General features: G+C 48.9%; 1 protein-coding gene across 1 annotated transcript in view; it reads left to right on the plus strand.

Annotated features, from left to right (window-relative positions):
- Positions 1–2,649: 2,649 nt before the first annotated feature.
- Positions 2,650–16,374, plus strand: part of MSN (moesin) — a 69,301-nt gene continuing 55,576 nt past the window's right edge. Inside the window, exon 1 of the mRNA XM_069100396.1 lies at positions 2,650–3,190. The gene's annotated coding sequence lies outside the window, so the exon portion shown is untranslated. The remainder of the gene's footprint in view (positions 3,191–16,374) is intronic.

A 16,374-nucleotide genomic window follows, 5' to 3' on the forward strand; every position in this document is an offset into this window, starting at 1 on the left:
TGTGGCACAAATGATCTCTGAGCATCATTTCTCCTTTAAAATCCCATGATCCTCTTTTCTTCTGGGTATCCTTTTATCTTCTTAAGTGGTACTAAGGTCAGTGGGACCCTTTTTGTGAACAGGTGTAAGGCATAATTAAGGGGGGATAGGCAGGGAAAAAAAGGGGGGTCACTTTTAGCCTGATCAGCCTTAGTCCTGCTGAAGCTGAAAGGCCAAGTCCCAGAAGCCTCTTCTTAACCCTTGGTCCAGCCCTGCTGGTCCTCTGGAAGGGCACTGCAGCTGTATGGGCCATCTCTGGAGGGCATGGGGTAGAACCCCGAATTTAGCAGGGCCTCACTCCCTGCCCCCCCTGGCTTCCTGCGTGATGAGGCTGTGGTTTCCCACCCCGAGACGTGGGCATTGGATCTGATGATCTCTGTGACTCTGGCCCTAGGATTTTGTGTTCTTTTCAGGCTGGCCACTCTTTCATTTGGAAATGGCCTCAGTGGTGCATCTGGCCTTGTATAGATAAGCTCAGCTGTACTCCCCTCCTCCTTCCCCCATCCCCTTCCAAAGCCAGGAGCGCTAGTTTCCCTGTGGTCACTTCATGGGCAGTCACAGTGAGGGGGCTGGTTTTGTCCTTTGTTGCTTATCTCTGCCCATTTCATGCTTGGTGGAGCCAAAAAACCCGGCTTTTGATTTCAAGTTCTAATTTGTGGTAAAAGAGTGAGCCTAGAAGGGAGGGTCAGCTCAGGACTTGGGGGGGGGGAGTAAGGGGAGGGAAAGGTGAAAAAAACTAACGGAGTGGGCTTATCCCGCTGGCCTATCCCCTGGACCTCTGAGGCTCTTAGATTTGGTAAGGGCCTCTTTATGGGTTTTTTTTTTATAAATGCCTAAATACTCATTTTCTTTGCTAGGAAATGAGTAGATTAGGCACAATCATTGAGGCCTTGATGAGGCCTCCTGGTGGAGGAATAGGGACACCTGGGTTCAAATTTTGCCCCTTATACATACTGACAGTGTGACCCTGGGCCAGTCACTTAATCTTTTCATCCAAGCCCAGGCAAATCTAGAATGAGAAATCTGCCCTGCAGGTGCTGACCTCCAGCAGTAGACAGAGTTCCTCACCCAGGTCACTTTACACCCATGAAATCACAGGGCCTGGGGGAACACAAAGAAGGAAATGATCTATCAGTCTAGGGTCTCAAAAGCCCAATGCTACATGGTCTGTGCTTCAGTGTTCAAGCCTTTGAAGTCTAGGGAGAATTGAGGACTAAGTGTCCTCAGTTTGCAGTTAGGCCTAAACAGGAAGATGGTAGAACTGCCAGCTCCAGGTTGGTGGTAGGGAAGGGAAGGGCCAGACATCCAATGAAGTGATTTCATGGCCTAGCTGAAAGCTGGCTGGGTGGGGAATGGCTAACTAAGGTCCCTGGTTTCATGGGAGATGTCTTAGTAACAGAAAGTTTATTTGATCACTATGTCACACTGGTCTCTGCCCTTCTCCTTTGGATTCCAAGGTTTTCAAGAGCCATAGACCTAGTTCTCTATTTTTTTTCTTCCTTTTTTGGGGGGGTGGGGGTGGACAGGAGCATGGATGGGGTTTATCACATACGTAATCTGCAGAGTCGTTCTGAGGAGAGTAGCCTTGTGGGTAAGTAATATTAGCTTCAGTTTCTGCCCCACATGGAGCTGGGGTCCAAGTCTCCCCCCACCCCACCCCCTCCTGAGTTGGTGCCTTAAAGGAGGTAAGTGGCTTCTGATTGACTAAGGGGTGTGTGGGGATTAGAAGGTGGGGAGAAGATGGACAGGAAATCACTTAACTGATCTTTTGCTGAGTGCAAAAATTAAAAACTAAGATTATTGCTAGCTTTTACTTTTCTGTCACCTTCAATTCCAGAAAGACCCCTCTTCCTCCCCTCCTGTCCTCAATGACCCATCGCTGGTAACAAAAAATGAAAAAGAGGAAAAAAATCAACTAAGATCAACTGAGTCTGACAGTGTATGCAGCATTCCTCACCTGTAGTACCCCCCCCCCCCACACTCCCCCTTCTGAAAAGAAGAGGGGCACATTTTCTTATGTTCTCCCTATACACACACTCACACACACTCACACCCACACTCTCACACACTGTCTGATAGTTCAGGGAGAACAGTGGTATTGGGGAGGTTGAGATTAGACCCCCAGGTAGCCTGATTTCCAGGGCCGCTCTCTTCTTGAGGTAGTCAAGGCTTAGACTGTCTTTCCTCTCCCTGGGGCCCCAGATTGATATCCTGGCAGATTTTCCTTTCCTGCCCTTCTAACAAGATAAGATGGCCCCAGCCACATGGCAGTGGGAGTCAGCCTAAGGCTTTTAGGCCTGGGCCGATGACTCAGTTCTTCTGAGGACTTCTAATGACTTCCCGCCCTTCCTCCTCCCCACCCCCCTCCCCCCTTTTACACACACACTTCTCCCTCCCAGTTGGAGTTTTGAGCACTGAGCTATAAATATGTATTCACATCATCGGGAGTTGGAAGGGGTCCTTAACGGCCTTGTAGGCTGGCCCTCTCCTGAATAAGAATTCTGCCCCCGCCCCCCTCCCCAAAGCCTCCCCAACAAGTTCCCATCCAGTCTCCCCTTGTCTTGTCACTCAGGCCTGGCTGCCTTGGGTGTCGGCGGCTTTGGGAAGGCAGGGCAAGCTCTTTCGGCCCCATTTTGTGAGACTGTGCTGAGCTCTTGAACTCGCTTGGTCGTTCACTGTGCCCATCTGGGCAAGGGCAGACAGCAAGAGGGAGGCTTCTGTGAAGGTGAAGATCCTTGCAGCAATGGTGGGGACCTGGTCAAATAGTTATTACTGTGGGCCTGGCTGCCCTGGCCATGCTGCAGGGGCTCAGTGAAGATGGGAGCAGGGCATGCCAGCCAACATTTATGGAGCTCCTGCTAAAGGCCAAGCCACAGGCCACCAGGCCACCCTGGTGGGTAGAATGCTGGATTTAGAGTCAGGAATATATCTGAAGTCCTTAATTTACTCACCTATAAAATGAGAAGGTTGGACCCCATGGCCTCTGTGATCCTATGATAATTAGGATTGGGGAAACTGAGGCTGAAAACATGGCCCCTGCCTTCAGCAAGCTAACCTGGAAGTTGAGGGATCTAAGTCTTTTGAAACAAGTGGTCTTGAGTTGAAAGATATGGGAAATTGTTCAGTTCTGCCACCTTCTGTGTGCCCCTAGGTAAGTTTTTTTCCCTTTTCTGATCCTCAGTTTTTCTTATCTGTAAAATGGGGATAATTACACAGTGAATGGTGAAAAGGGGACCTGGATTTTATAGTGCTTGGTTTTGTGCCCCCCCACAAGTGACATGGCTCAGATGAGAAGGGGGTCACTGGGGGGAGGGGTGGACAGGATTTGGCTAGGCATTGGACACCTCCTCCTGCTAGGGAAGACCCTAAGTTCCTCAGGTAAGTGCAGTCTCTTCCAGGTGAATTAAATGGTGGTAAGTATAAGTGAGGTTTCCAAATGGCAAGGGAGACCACAAAGCGAAGCAGCTCAGAAATGAAGAGGAAGGTGCTGGGGCAGGCCCTGCCATGGACTTTGCGGCAGGAGCCTTCCTGCCCTGGCTCCCACAGCTGATTCTGAAATACACTAGGCAGGGCCTGCCTCTGTGACCCTCAAGAATCGAGTCATTGCTTTCCTGATTCCCCCATCTTCCAGGTGAGGGCTGTGTGTCAGTGTATGTCTGTACTTCCAGGCTGGCGTGACTTTCTCAGCAGGGCCCAGAGCGAGCTTAGGAACGGCACGGTATCTACCCGTCCTCTAGCTTTTACCTAACCCTGGCCACCAACCTCAGTTAGTTCCCAGAACAAACACATAACCTGGCAGTTAATCGCAGAGAGCCCAGAGACATTTCCCTATTCACCTACTGTCAGTGATAATATGGGGATAATGGACACAAGTGGATTGGCCATGGAAAGAAAGCTGCGATTTGAGGGGGCCCCTTTCAGGGGTGTCTCGTCATTGTGATCCATGGATGTCTGGGTCTTATTTGGTGTTTGGGGTGGGGGCATAGTTCTGAACCACTTGTATATAAATGCAGGAGATTGAGATGTGGGGGGTGGAGGGACAACTGGAATGGTCCCTAGATCAAGTAATTAGGCATTTGATTATGAATGCCTCGGCAGGCACTGTGTCTCTAGGGGGTGAGAAGAAAAAAGCAAAAGCAGTTCCTGTCCTCAGGGAGCTTCTGTTCTCATCTAACACTGCTTACCCTCCCCTTCTCACTTCATTTCCCAGAGCACCCTGAGGCCCATAGAAGGACTCATTCAACAATGTCACTTGAGTATTAAATAGCTGAGCTGGGCTGGGATTCGAATTTGGGGCTTGGGAAGCCAGATGCACAGCTCTTTCCACTAAGTTGTCTCAGCAGGGAGGGCCCTGGCTGAGTTAGTTCCCGCCTCTCCGCTGCAGCACAGATGTTTGCTGGCATTGTTGGGTAGGCGGGTTGGGAGCTTGCCTCTTGGCCCTGGGCCATCTGCCAGAGGAAACCAGTGACTAAAGGCTTCCTCCAGGCTCTGTTCAGTCCTGGGCCTTTTCCTGGCTCTAACTCTCCAATCTGCCTTATTTGACTAGGTGCCCATTCCCTTCCCCAGGCCCCACCTCTGGCATACAGACCCTTAGGGGGAGAGACCAGGGAGAGCCAGGCAAACACCTTTGGCAGAAGAGGCCCAGGAAAAAAGAAATGACTTGGCCAAGGTCTCCCACTCAGCCAGGTCTGTGGACTGGAAATCCAGGGCTTTTCCCAATTTTACCATCTTCAGCTTGTTTTTCTCCCCTTGGTTTGTTTGCCCAATCTGCAGTGGGAAGGAAGGACAGGGTTCAGTTTGACTTATTTCAACTCCCCCTCCCCCCCCTCGCCCCTCAGCTTTTCTTCGATTATCTTTCTCTTTGTCCTTCTCCTGCCTCATCCTTCTAGCATTTTACTCAAAGTTTAATTGGGCTCAGAGTTAATCCTGCTAGGTCACAAGTGGGCACGGGTATGGCTTTGTGGGGAGAGGGAAGACACTTCTCCCTCCCCCAGAAACGAAATAATCAGGGATTCTTAACCATTTTTTATGTGTGGGGGGATATCAGTTCGGTGGTGAAACTTATGGATCTCTTCTCAGAACTGTTTTTAAAAAAGTCCTGATTGGAAGGAAATGCTAGATTCTAGTTAGAAGGTAGTAAAAATAAAGATGTCCTTTCCCCCCATCACATCCAGATTCACAGGCCCCCTGGAATCTCTCCACAGATCCCAAGTTAAGACCCTTGTTAGCCATGACCTTTACCATCCTGTGCCTTTCCACTCTCAAGGCCTCTGGCCTAAGTTCTCCTAAGCCACCCAAACTGACGGAGTGCCGGCTACCTCAAGCTGGGGCTCCTTCTGAGAGGCCAGGCCCTTCTCCCTTTTACATTTCCCGCTTTCCCCCCCTCCCCAAGGTGCTGTGTCTTTCCTTGTGATGGCAGCTCTGATAAGGTTTTGAGTAACTGCTCTCAGGGCTCCATGGGATCATAGGCTTAGAGCTGGCAAGGGATTCTGGGAAATAGCCAAAATCCCTCACATTTGTCTTGGGCTTAGAAAACCTTTTTCCACACACAGTTTCATTTGATCCTTCTACTTCTGACTCAGGTAGAGCAGATATTAGGGCCATTTTGGAGACAAGGAATCTGAGCTCCAGAGATGTGAGTCACAGCTTCAATAGGACAGGGGACTCCAACCCAGGTTTTTGGACTTAGACTTGAGGATTTTCCTACCACAAAAGTGGGAGTGTCATTTTCCTGTTAGGAAAATTGGCATCCATTCTTCCCCCTAGATGGCCTGTGGCAAGTTTTTTGTCTCCTCCCAACCCCTATGATTGCTAGCTTTAGAGTTGGGAAGGCCTTAAGAGACCAACCCCCTCATCTTACAGAAGAGGAAACTGAGGCCCAGGGAAGGAAAGTGATAACACAAGTGGGGTTTGAACCCAAGTCATCTGCCTTCAGAGCCAGTGTTCTTAGCATTTTCCCAGTGGCCATGGACCCAGCCCCCTCAAACAAGGGCCTACTTTGGAGCTGCCATATCCTACTTGTCATATCCCCAGATCCTTGGAGATAAAGGTGAAGATAGTGGGCCTAGGGACTTTCCCAAAGTCCCAGAGCAAACGTGGAGGGGGTGAGGAAAAGGAGCCATGTGGCGGGGAGGCCCAACTCTGGCCTTAAAACCCTGGGGCGGGGTCTGGCTGGTTATTTTTGTTCTGGGCCTCCTGCTTCATTCTGAATGAATCACCATTCCTCAGTCGTTTCCCTTTCCTGCTGGAACTTAGGCCTGAAGGTGAATGCAGATGCAGAAGAAACTATGTTCATATGGTATCATGGGAAGAGCTCTGAATTGGGAATCCAAAGACCTGGATTTGAACCCCAGCTTTGTGTGACCTTGGGCAAGTCATTTCTTTTTCCTGGACCTCAGTGTCTCCTTCTGTAAAATGGTGTTGCCTGAAAGTCACATGCTAGAGGGTAGCCTGGGGAAAAGAATGGGGGCCTAGCCAAATAAGGCAGGTTTGAGGCCTAGAGAACCAACTGACTTCCTTCTTACACTCCCTGCTGTCTCTCCGCAGTCCCCCAAACCCCAACACAAGCCACTGGCATTTCTCCTGAAGGCTTCTTAGCTAGGCCTGAAATCCCTACACTTGTGCCTCTGGCTGAGTGGCTTGTCTGTATTGCCCTTGGCTGGAGAGAGCTAGGTAGGATGGGGCTGGCTAGAGAGAAAGGGAGGGCCTTCAGAGACACACAAGACCCCCCCTGGGAGTTTCTGCAAGGCTCTCCTTTGGCCTTGGACTAATTTGGTGCTTTTGAGCAGTTTCTTTGGGGCTGGAGCTGTGCTGAGGTAATGAGGCTGACTTCTGGACTTCCTGTGACTGCTAGTCACTCCAAGTGACTCCCTGGGGAGTGGGGGGATGGGTTTGGAGGCTGTGCTGGTGACTCACCCCTTCCCACCCTTCCTCTTCCTCCTCGGCCAGGCCTGTGTAGGGAGAGCCATCTGGGACACTCATTTCTGAGTCAGAAGGCCCTGGGTTTGAGTCCTGGCAGCCCTACAGCAACATCCTTAGCTGTGGGACCTTGGGCAGATCCTAACTCTCTGGGCCTCAGTTTTCCTTTTCTGTAAAATGGATTAGTGCCACCAACCTCTAATAGTTTAGTTCTCTCCATGTGGAGACCATCTGACTTTAGGCATGTCCCCTCAGGCCCTCAATTTCCTCATCTATAAAATGGGAGTCATCTTAGAATAAAGAATATTGGAGGTGGGAGTGTTATGGTTTGAGGGGGTTTAGGTGGGTACCTACATGCCCCTTGCTTAGTAGACTGGTATCCTTGAGGCCATGTGACCTGGTGGTTAGAGAGCCAGCCTCAGAGGCAGAAAGACTTGGGTTCCAGTTTTGCCTGTGACACAGCCTGACTGGGAGACCCTGGGCAAGTCACTTTATCTCTTAAGACAACTCTTAAGATCCTAAATTGCAGGGGGAAGGCACCTATCTGATATATGCTTATGAAATCACCCATTTATCCCACTCACCCCCAACACATATGAATGGTAATAAGGGTCCCTGAGAAGTAGCTGGGTGTAGTGACTTAGGAATCAGAGGACCCAGATCCAAATCCTGGCCCAGGACCTTGTGCCTCAATAGCCCCCCTTTTTTTTGAGGGGGAAGGTAGGGTAATTGGGGTTAAGTGACTTGCCCAAGCTCACATGGCTAGTAAGTCTGTTAAGTCTCTGAGGCCAGATTTGAACTTAGGTCCTCCTGACTCCAGGGCTGGTGCTCTATTCACTGTGCCACCTAGCCTCCCCTCAATGTCTCCTTCTGTCAGAGGGAATTGGACTGAGTTACTGGTGCTCAAACTTCGTGGTCCCAAGACCTCCTTCACACCCTTAAAAGTTAACAAGGACTCTCCCCCAAGAGCTTTTGTTTCTGTGGGGTCAATCTTTCACTTTTTACCATGTTAGAAATGGAAATGTTTCAGTTTTATTATAAAAATGGTTTTGACCTCTTGGACCCCCTGAAAAGGTCTCAGGGACCCCCAGGGGCTCCCAGACCACATTGTGACAAACACTGGCCTAGGCTCTGATTCTATAAGCCCTAGAGGGTGAGAACTATGGGCCTCAGAAGTGCCCAGCGTTCCAAGGCCTCCTATCAGAGGCCTGGAGAAGGACATGACCTTCAGCTTGCCTTTTCCCCTGGTTCTCTCCTCCGAGAAGAGTTGGGGACAGTTTCTCTTTGCTTTCTCTCTTCCACCCCGAAGCCCCCTTAAAAAGTGCTAAGGGTGTAGGGGTGGCTAGGTGGTGCAGTGAATAGAGTACTGGCCCTGGAGTCAGGAAGACCCAAGTTCAAATCTGGCCTCAGACACTTAAAACTTACTAGCCGTGTGACCTTGGGCAAGTCACTTAACCCCAGTTGCCCTCTAAAAAGCAAAAAAAAATGTGCTAAAGGTGGTTTAAGGAGGGAGCTTTCAGTGGACTAGGAAGGGCCTAAGGTAACAGGCCTATTAGGAAGAGCCGGACCTGAAGGCAGGAGACCTGGGTTTCCATCTTGGCCCTTGAAGCCCGTATAACCCTGGGCCGGGCACCTCGCTTCTGAACCTGTTTCCCAGGCTGTAAAATGTGAATATTCTCTATTGAGGAGAATAGGATGGGTTGGAGCTGGCACTGGAAACCCTGGGTTTGTGTGTTGCTGTTGACATATCCTGGCTGGGTGAGCTTGTGGTCAAGGCCCTGCATGTCTCAGTAATGAGAAGGTGCTGATCCCTGTACTGGTGGGCCCATGCATCTGCCCCGAGTTGTTATCTCACGGGCCTGTTGTAAGAAAAGTGCTCCTGAAGCATTAGGGGAAAATCTCTTTTCCCAGCCCCTCTGCTCATGTGGAATGGATTGCCACTCATGCCCATGGGGCTGTAGTGGGCGAGGGAACTTTCCCTTCTAGAAACTGTGTCCAGGTTCACTGTGAAGCTTTGAGGAGAGAGGAAACCTAAGGCAGTTTATGTCTAACCCTTTCTGGTTAGGGCCCCTTTCCAGTCTGTCGTTTTTGCTCCCTGGGTGGGAGGCAACCAGGGATTTTTCACAGAGAACAAAATAGGCCTGGAGAAGAGGGTCTTAGTTCATACACCAAATTAGGGACTGAGCCTGGGCTACAATTAGGAACAGTGATGTATGTGTGTAGGGGGAAGGGGGTGTGGGTGTGTGGGTATGTGTGGGTGGGCAGCCTGGCCAGAGGCTGTTAATGGGTGGCAGAGGTGTTAATGGGGGCTGAGATGTTGAACCCCATTCCTTAGAAGCTGTGTGGCCATCAAGTCCAATCTTCCCCCCTCATTTTACAGAGGGGGAAACTGAGGCCCAGAGAGGGGAAGTGACTTGCTTTCCACCAGTGTCAGAGTCACTGACTGACACCTAGGACTGACTTTAACTGACACCTAGGACTGACTTTAACCTGAAAGTAAAAGTTCACTTTATGCCTTGGATCTCAGGAAAATAAAAGCTTCCAGCTTCCCATATCATTCAGATGCTTGTATGAAGCAGAGTAGCCTAGTAGCTAGAGGGCTGGAGATCTGGGTTCAGTTCCTGCCTGTGACACATGCTAGCTGTACAACCGTGTCACATCACCTGTTGGTTCCTTCCCATAAGCCTCTCTGGCTGTAAAGTTCTAAATAGATGCTAACTTTCTCATCAGTAGAAGGAGTTGTCTCTACCAGTCAGTTCCAGGTCTTCAACTCCTCCCTCCCCACCAACACATACACAAAGTACAGTGTTTATACAAATGCTAAAGATCAAACAAGGTCTGGTCTTTTGATTTTGTTGGGGGTGGAGTTTCTAATAGCATGTATAGATGCGTGCAAGAGTATCAGATGCTGTGAGAGCGGAGGAGGAAGGTAGCAGTCCTACCTGGGGGAGCTCAGCAGAGGCTTCGTGGAGGAGGGTGAGCCATGGGGCTGCAGGCTTTATATAGGACTTTAAGCCTTCCAAAGTGCTTTCTTTATGACAGGCACTAGGATTTTAGGATTAGAGCTGGAAGGGGGCTTTAGGTATCATCTAATCCTGTTGTGTGGACCTTAAATAGAAATGCACTCCTGCTGCTGCATATTGACTTAGATAACCACTAATTAACATTATCTGCAGTTTATTCTATTTCGATTGATTTCTGTAGGTGTTTCCCAATTACTTTTTCATCTGGTTCCTTCCTGTGAATTTGATACTTCTGAACTAATCCAACATGATCTTTTTTTTTTTGAGGAGGGAAGGCAAGGCAGTTGGGGTTAAGTGACTTGCCCAAGGTCACACAGTGTGTCAAGTGTCTGAGGTCAGATTTGAACTCAGGTCCTCCTGACTCCAGGGCTAGTGCTCTATTCACTGTGCCACCTAGCTGCCCCCAACACCCTCATTTTATAGATAATGAAGATAAACTCTAGGGAAGAGAAGTCACTGGGCCAAGGTCTCTTGGCTAGTAAGTAGTAGACCTTGTATTCAAACCCAGACCCATTGGCTCCAATCACTGTTCTTTCTATTATACCAGTGGAGTTAGTACAAGAATAATCACTGCTTTGATAGATGAGGAAACTGAGGCTCCGAGGGCCTTAATGCCTGGTCCTCTAGAGTGAGTATTGGGAGCAGGATTAAACCAAGTTCTGATTTCCAAGTCAAGCATTGTTTAGATGGCAGCTTTCTTCTCTTCTGGTGACTGTTACTCTCCTTTCCCCTCCACAGCCTTGTTTTCCATTCCTTCAGGACCAAGAGGCAAACGTGAAGCCTTAAGACGCTCTGGTAGCAAGGAGATTGGCGGTTTGTCTTATCTTAATGGCCTTAGCATTTTTGTCTGATGGGCCGCCAGGCCACAGGCTTCCAGCCATGACTGAGACTAGGGGGCAGAGGGGGAGGTTGAGAAGAGAAGGCTGTTTTCCAGTATAACTCACTCCTTCTTTCTCTGCCTCTGGTGTTACCCCTCGCTCTCCATGTTCCACCCCTTGTGCTCTCTGTTGCTAAATAGCAATTTTAAGGAATCTTAAGCCTCTCTCTTACTCCCCCCATCCCTTCAGGAACTCTAGCCTACCTGGTTTATGCAAGCAGTCATGAGTTCAGCTCTATGGTACATTGAGCCAAAGATGTGGTTTGTAGGTCTGTAAAAAAAGCACGGGTGAATTACAGGGCTTCACCCCCGTTCGTTGTCTTGTGCTACTGTATGTTTAATGGGAAATTGTCAAACGGCCCACTTGGTTACTCAGGGCCCTTGTGCTTAGCGCTATGAAGTATAGTCCTGATGGTTATCTAGTCTTTCTGATCAGTGTGCAGTGCCCAAATGGGTCTGCAGTGTCCAGATTGAATGCCTGGCCTATGAGCTCATCATTCATTCATTCATTCATTCATTCTTGCTCTAGACTCCACAAGGGTCCAACTCTGTTTCTGTGGTTTGGCTGTTTCCCTCAGGAAAGAGAAAGCCTGTGGCAGAATGGGAGGCAGTGCCCAGAAAGAACTCCCAGGTCTGCTTACATGCTGTCTGATCTTGAGGAAGTGTCTTCCCTTCCCTGGGCCCATTTACACAAGGAAAGGGTTCAGCCAGGTCACCTGGCCTCAGACCCCTTCGTCTTTTTTAGTAATCCTTCTCCTTGCCCTTATTTAGTAATTGTTTTTTGAGGCAATTGGGGTTAAGTGACATACCTAGGGTCACACAGCTAGTAAGTGTCTGAGGCCAGATCCTTATTCAGTATGAAAGGAAAGAAATTCTCCCATTTACCAAGCATATATTCACAGAAGAGATCAAATACAAAGAGGTTAATTTTGTCTTCTCCCAGGGCACCTTCACTGATGTGAAAATCAGTTCAGAGTTTTGGGAATTTTTCAACAGACTAGTACTAGGGACTGGTAAAGGGAATTGCCAGGTGAGGAAACCCATGCAGGTTGGCACCATCTTAGTTTTCAAGCATTTCTCAACATTTTGGAGTATCATGACCTCTTCTCAAGAACCAGGTTTGTTACCTACATTGATAATTGAAGGACACACTAAATTTCAGTTAGTGAAAATAAAGATGTAATTTTTTCCTCACCCAAGTTCCTACATTCCCTGCAGTCTGTCCATAGAACCTAGACTCCAGGTTAAGAAACTAAGTCTGAGAGAGTTGCCCATAAGGCACTGTGACTTGCCCAAGGCCACCCAGCCAGTGTGTGTCAGAGGAAGAATTTGAACCTAGGTCTCCATAGCTTTGAGGCCAACTGTCCAATCCCCTACAGCACCATGCCTCTCAGTAAGATAACTTTGTTATTTACCTAGTATTCATTCCCCACACTCCCTGGGGTCATATGTTCTCCCTGGTTGCTCTCCAAAGTACCTTCCGGCTCTGGCTTTCTGAGATTGAGTTAGCTATAGCTGCCAGCCACGCCAAGGCTGGATGCTGGGCATGCAAAGATGGGACACGGAACAGGCCTCACTGACATCCTGCTTGGCCAGGGGTGGGTAGAAGTAACAGGTCTGGGGCTATGTCAGTGGAAATCCATCCACTACATGTCCACGTTTTGTCTCTCAGTAAAGTGTAAACTACTTGAGGGCAGACGTTTCTGTCATTCTTGTCTGTTTTCAGTTTCATGGGCCTGGTGCATACATGATAGGCACTTGGTAAATCATGCTTTAATTGCAGTTGAATCCGTTCCCTCTAGGAGGTAGTACCTGAGGTGAGTTTGGAGGGAGCTCAGGCTTCTCCAAGATAGAGCTGAGGAAGGAGTGCCTTCCAGGCATAGCCAATACAAAGGTGTGGAGGAGGGAAATGGATGGGATGCAGAATTCAGGAAGCAACAAGTAGGCCAGTTTGGCTGCAATTTAGGGATTACTATGGAATGAGTCTGGGATCAAGAGCATAAGTGAGAGTTGACTTTGGCTTCTTCAGATACTAGAACAAAGGAGGAGAAAACAGTGAGAGAGAGGAGTGTTGAGGTACAGAATAGGGAAGAGAGGAGAACTTGGGTGTTCACTAAGAAGGAAGGAGGAGAAGGTGCTGTAGGAATCTTGGGAAGAGAAGGTTTGGAAAAGCCACTACGTGGAGTGCCGTCAGGGAAGACTAAGGACTGCCATTCATTGGGTAGGACCCAATTGAGTTTGGATGAGCTTAATTCACTGAGGACCTAATTAGGAGAGTTGAATGACTTCTTCCAGGGGCATTCAGTGAGTATCATGTTGTGAATAGGATCGAACAGAATGTGTATGGTGGGGGTAAGCCAGCGTTAAGACACCAGTGGGGATGGGGCAGGGGCACAGAAGGGAAGGGGGCATACATGAGAGATATCACCCCAGTAGAAATGACAGGACTTGCCAATAGATTGGACTTGGGGGTGGGAGGTGAGGAGTTTGAGATGACATGCTGACATCTAGGTTTCAGGCCTGGGTGACAGCCATTGGGAAGTTAGGAAGAGAGGAAGATTTTGGGGGACAGAAAGATAACAAGTTCAGTTTTGGACATGCCCAGTGTACCATGTCTATGGGACATCCAGTTGGAGGTGTCCAGTGAGTAGTTGGAGGTGGGATACTGGAGATCAAGAAGAGAGGTTAGGGCTGGATAAATAGAGAAACCATGTCCATAGAGTTCATTGAATCCATGGGAACTGATGAGACCATCAAGTGGAAATGGTATAGGAGGAGAAGAGAATAGGGCCAACTGTTAGGAGGGAAGCACTCTGAATTAGCCAGCGAAGCCTGGATGAAGACTGAGCCAATGAAATTGAGGTGAAGCACTCCAACACGTGGCAGGTGAGCTGGGGTCACCCTGATGAGGTCAGAGTAAAGGGGCCAAGGGACTGGGCTGCTGTGAGGAAGACTAGGTTTGGGGAGAGATGAGAGAAAAGGTTGTAGTCAGAGGGAATTCAAGACCTCTGGGCTGGAGAGGCCATCCTTATATGCAGCTGTGACTGGTGAAGGTGTAAGGGTGTGGATGGGACATGAGATGTCAGCCTGTGGATTGAACTCCCAAAGTGCTAGAGTGATAGGGAGGAGAAAGGGAATGGCCCAGGCATGCTTTTTCCATCTTTAATTCCCCAGCACTGATCATGGCTATGTCCATAGCAAATGGTTATAAATGTTGTACTTCCCAGATCAGACAGTGGGGTCATTGTTAGGACCTTTCTGCCAGGTGGTAGGGTGACAGCTGGAGAGAGGGAGTGCATGGTTGCTGAGTGATGGTCCTGGAGGAGTCTGGGAGGAGCAGATCTAGAAGCTTGCCAGCCTCTCCTCCTGCCCTAGTGGGTCAACAGGGGTGAAGAGAGCTTTTCCCGGTCCTGGAAAGGGTGGCCAGGTTTTTGACGTCTCCTGGAAGGGAGCGAGAGTACAGTGCAGGGTTCTGTGAATCCTCAAAGGTAGACTTTGAGAGGAAAGTGTGAAAGGCAGTTTGTTAATGATAGAACCAGACTTCCAGAGGGCATGATGGAAGTGGGCAGAACTGAAGTAGTTGGAGCTAAAAGAACAGAAAATGATAGCAGGTGACTCTGAAACACAGGGATTAGAAGAGGAGCTTGCCACTGGCTGGAAGGTATAAGTGGTACCATTTGGGGCTCCCAGACCGAAGCATCTTGGGAGGATACAAGGTGACCTCATCTGTTTCTCAAGCCACCTGCCCTCACTAATGGACAGAACTCATCCTGCAATGTGGGGTGGGCTGCCTCGGGGAGGCAGGAATACCTGACACTGAGAATATCTCTCTTTCTTCGTTGCAGAAGTGGGGGACTGTGGGTCTGGAAGGCTTCATACATTTATTGTATGTTTGGTTAGTTTGGATGAACTGCTTTTTGTCTTTTTATTCTCTGTAATAAGTGACGGCCCCTCTGGTTGAAGGAGGGGGAGAGATATATTGGAAAAGGAATGTGATAGAAAAAGAAAGACTGTAACCAATTACAGGGAAGGGGGAAAAAAGTAGAACACTTATAGTCCCCTGGGTTCATGGCCCACCCATAGGCCTATTAGCTGTGTGGCCTTGGATTAGTCACTTAACCCATCTTTAAACCTCAGTTACCTTATCCATCAGGTAGGAATAATGCTTGTCACTCCCTACTCATCTTAGAGCAGATGAGAGGAGTACATAAATTAAGCATTTAGAGAACTTTAAACTCTTCTGGAGACAGCTGGATCAGTAGAGTTTATCTAGGAAGAGAGGGCAGCAGGCAGCAGTTAGCCCAGGCCTAGCCTGGATGAGGGCTTGGACGGAGGTGATTCTCCCAGCCAAGGGTGCCTGCCCAACTGCTGGGAATTTGTCACTCTAACAGCCAAAGGGCTTAGAGACAGGAAGAAGCTGTTACCACCTTCTACTGGGAAGATCAGTAGACCTTGGCACAGAGGGCCTGGTTCGAAAGAGACTCAACTGTTTGGCCTGATAGCCACTGGCCCTTGCCCCTTCAGGGGAGGGAGAACTGGAATCCAGGCTTCCATTTGGCCCTTGCATTGTGGTGTGGGGGAAAGATCTGGGGGCAAATCACTTATTAGCTGAGTGACCTTGACCAAGTCACTTAACTTGACCAAATCACCACCTGCCCCTAAGACCTCTGTCTCTTTCTTTGTAAGATGATGGTGTTGAAGTAGATCAAAGGTTTTTAACCTGGAGTCCATAGACTCCATGCAGTTAGATTTCAAGGGGTGTCCATGAATTTGGATGAGAAAAACAATGATACCTTTATTTTCACTTACTTTTAACTGAAATTTATCATTTCTATCAATTATTTACAAACATGATTCTGAGAAGAGGCCCATCAGCTTCCTCATGCTGCCCAAGGGGTCCATGACATACACCAAGGGTTCTGAACCACTTGACTAGATGGCCTCTAATGTATTCAGTGACCCCAAGTTATCTTTAGAGAGCCTGCTCACTCTCTGGGTATGTGTGTGCCCGGAAGAGGCCCCATGAGTGGGGTGGGAGTGTTCCCAGGACTAAGTCATTGAGCTGTGGTGAGATTTGTTACATTACTAATAGCCTGTGGTCTGGGTTATTCCACTTAATGAAGAGATGCATTGTGGCCAGGGGTCCCTCCAATCGTACTGTACTGTAGTTTATCTGAAGAAGATCTGGAGTGCTTTAGTGGACCACAGGCACAGTATGAATCAATAATGTGAGATGATAGCTAGCTTAAAAACATTATTGGGATCCTGGGCTCCCTGGAAAGAGATCAGCTGGAGGAACTGAGGATGTTTGGCCTAGAGAAGAGAAGGGGTGGGGTGTGGGGGGGGTGGAGCAGTCTTCAAGTACTTGAAGGACTGACATTTGGAAGAAAAATTAGTCAGGTTGTGTTGGGCCCTGGAACACACGGGTAGAGGTTATAGAGAGGCCAGTTTTGGCCTCCTCCTTTCCTCTCTGACAATAAGGTCCATCCCAAAGTGGAATGGACTGCCTTGAGGTAC

Source organism: Petaurus breviceps, unplaced genomic scaffold (genome assembly GCF_028583685.1).
Source record: "Petaurus breviceps papuanus isolate PSGF00001 unplaced genomic scaffold, PetGlider_PUasm1.0 400, whole genome shotgun sequence".
Lineage (NCBI taxonomy): Eukaryota > Metazoa > Chordata > Mammalia > Diprotodontia > Petauridae > Petaurus > Petaurus breviceps.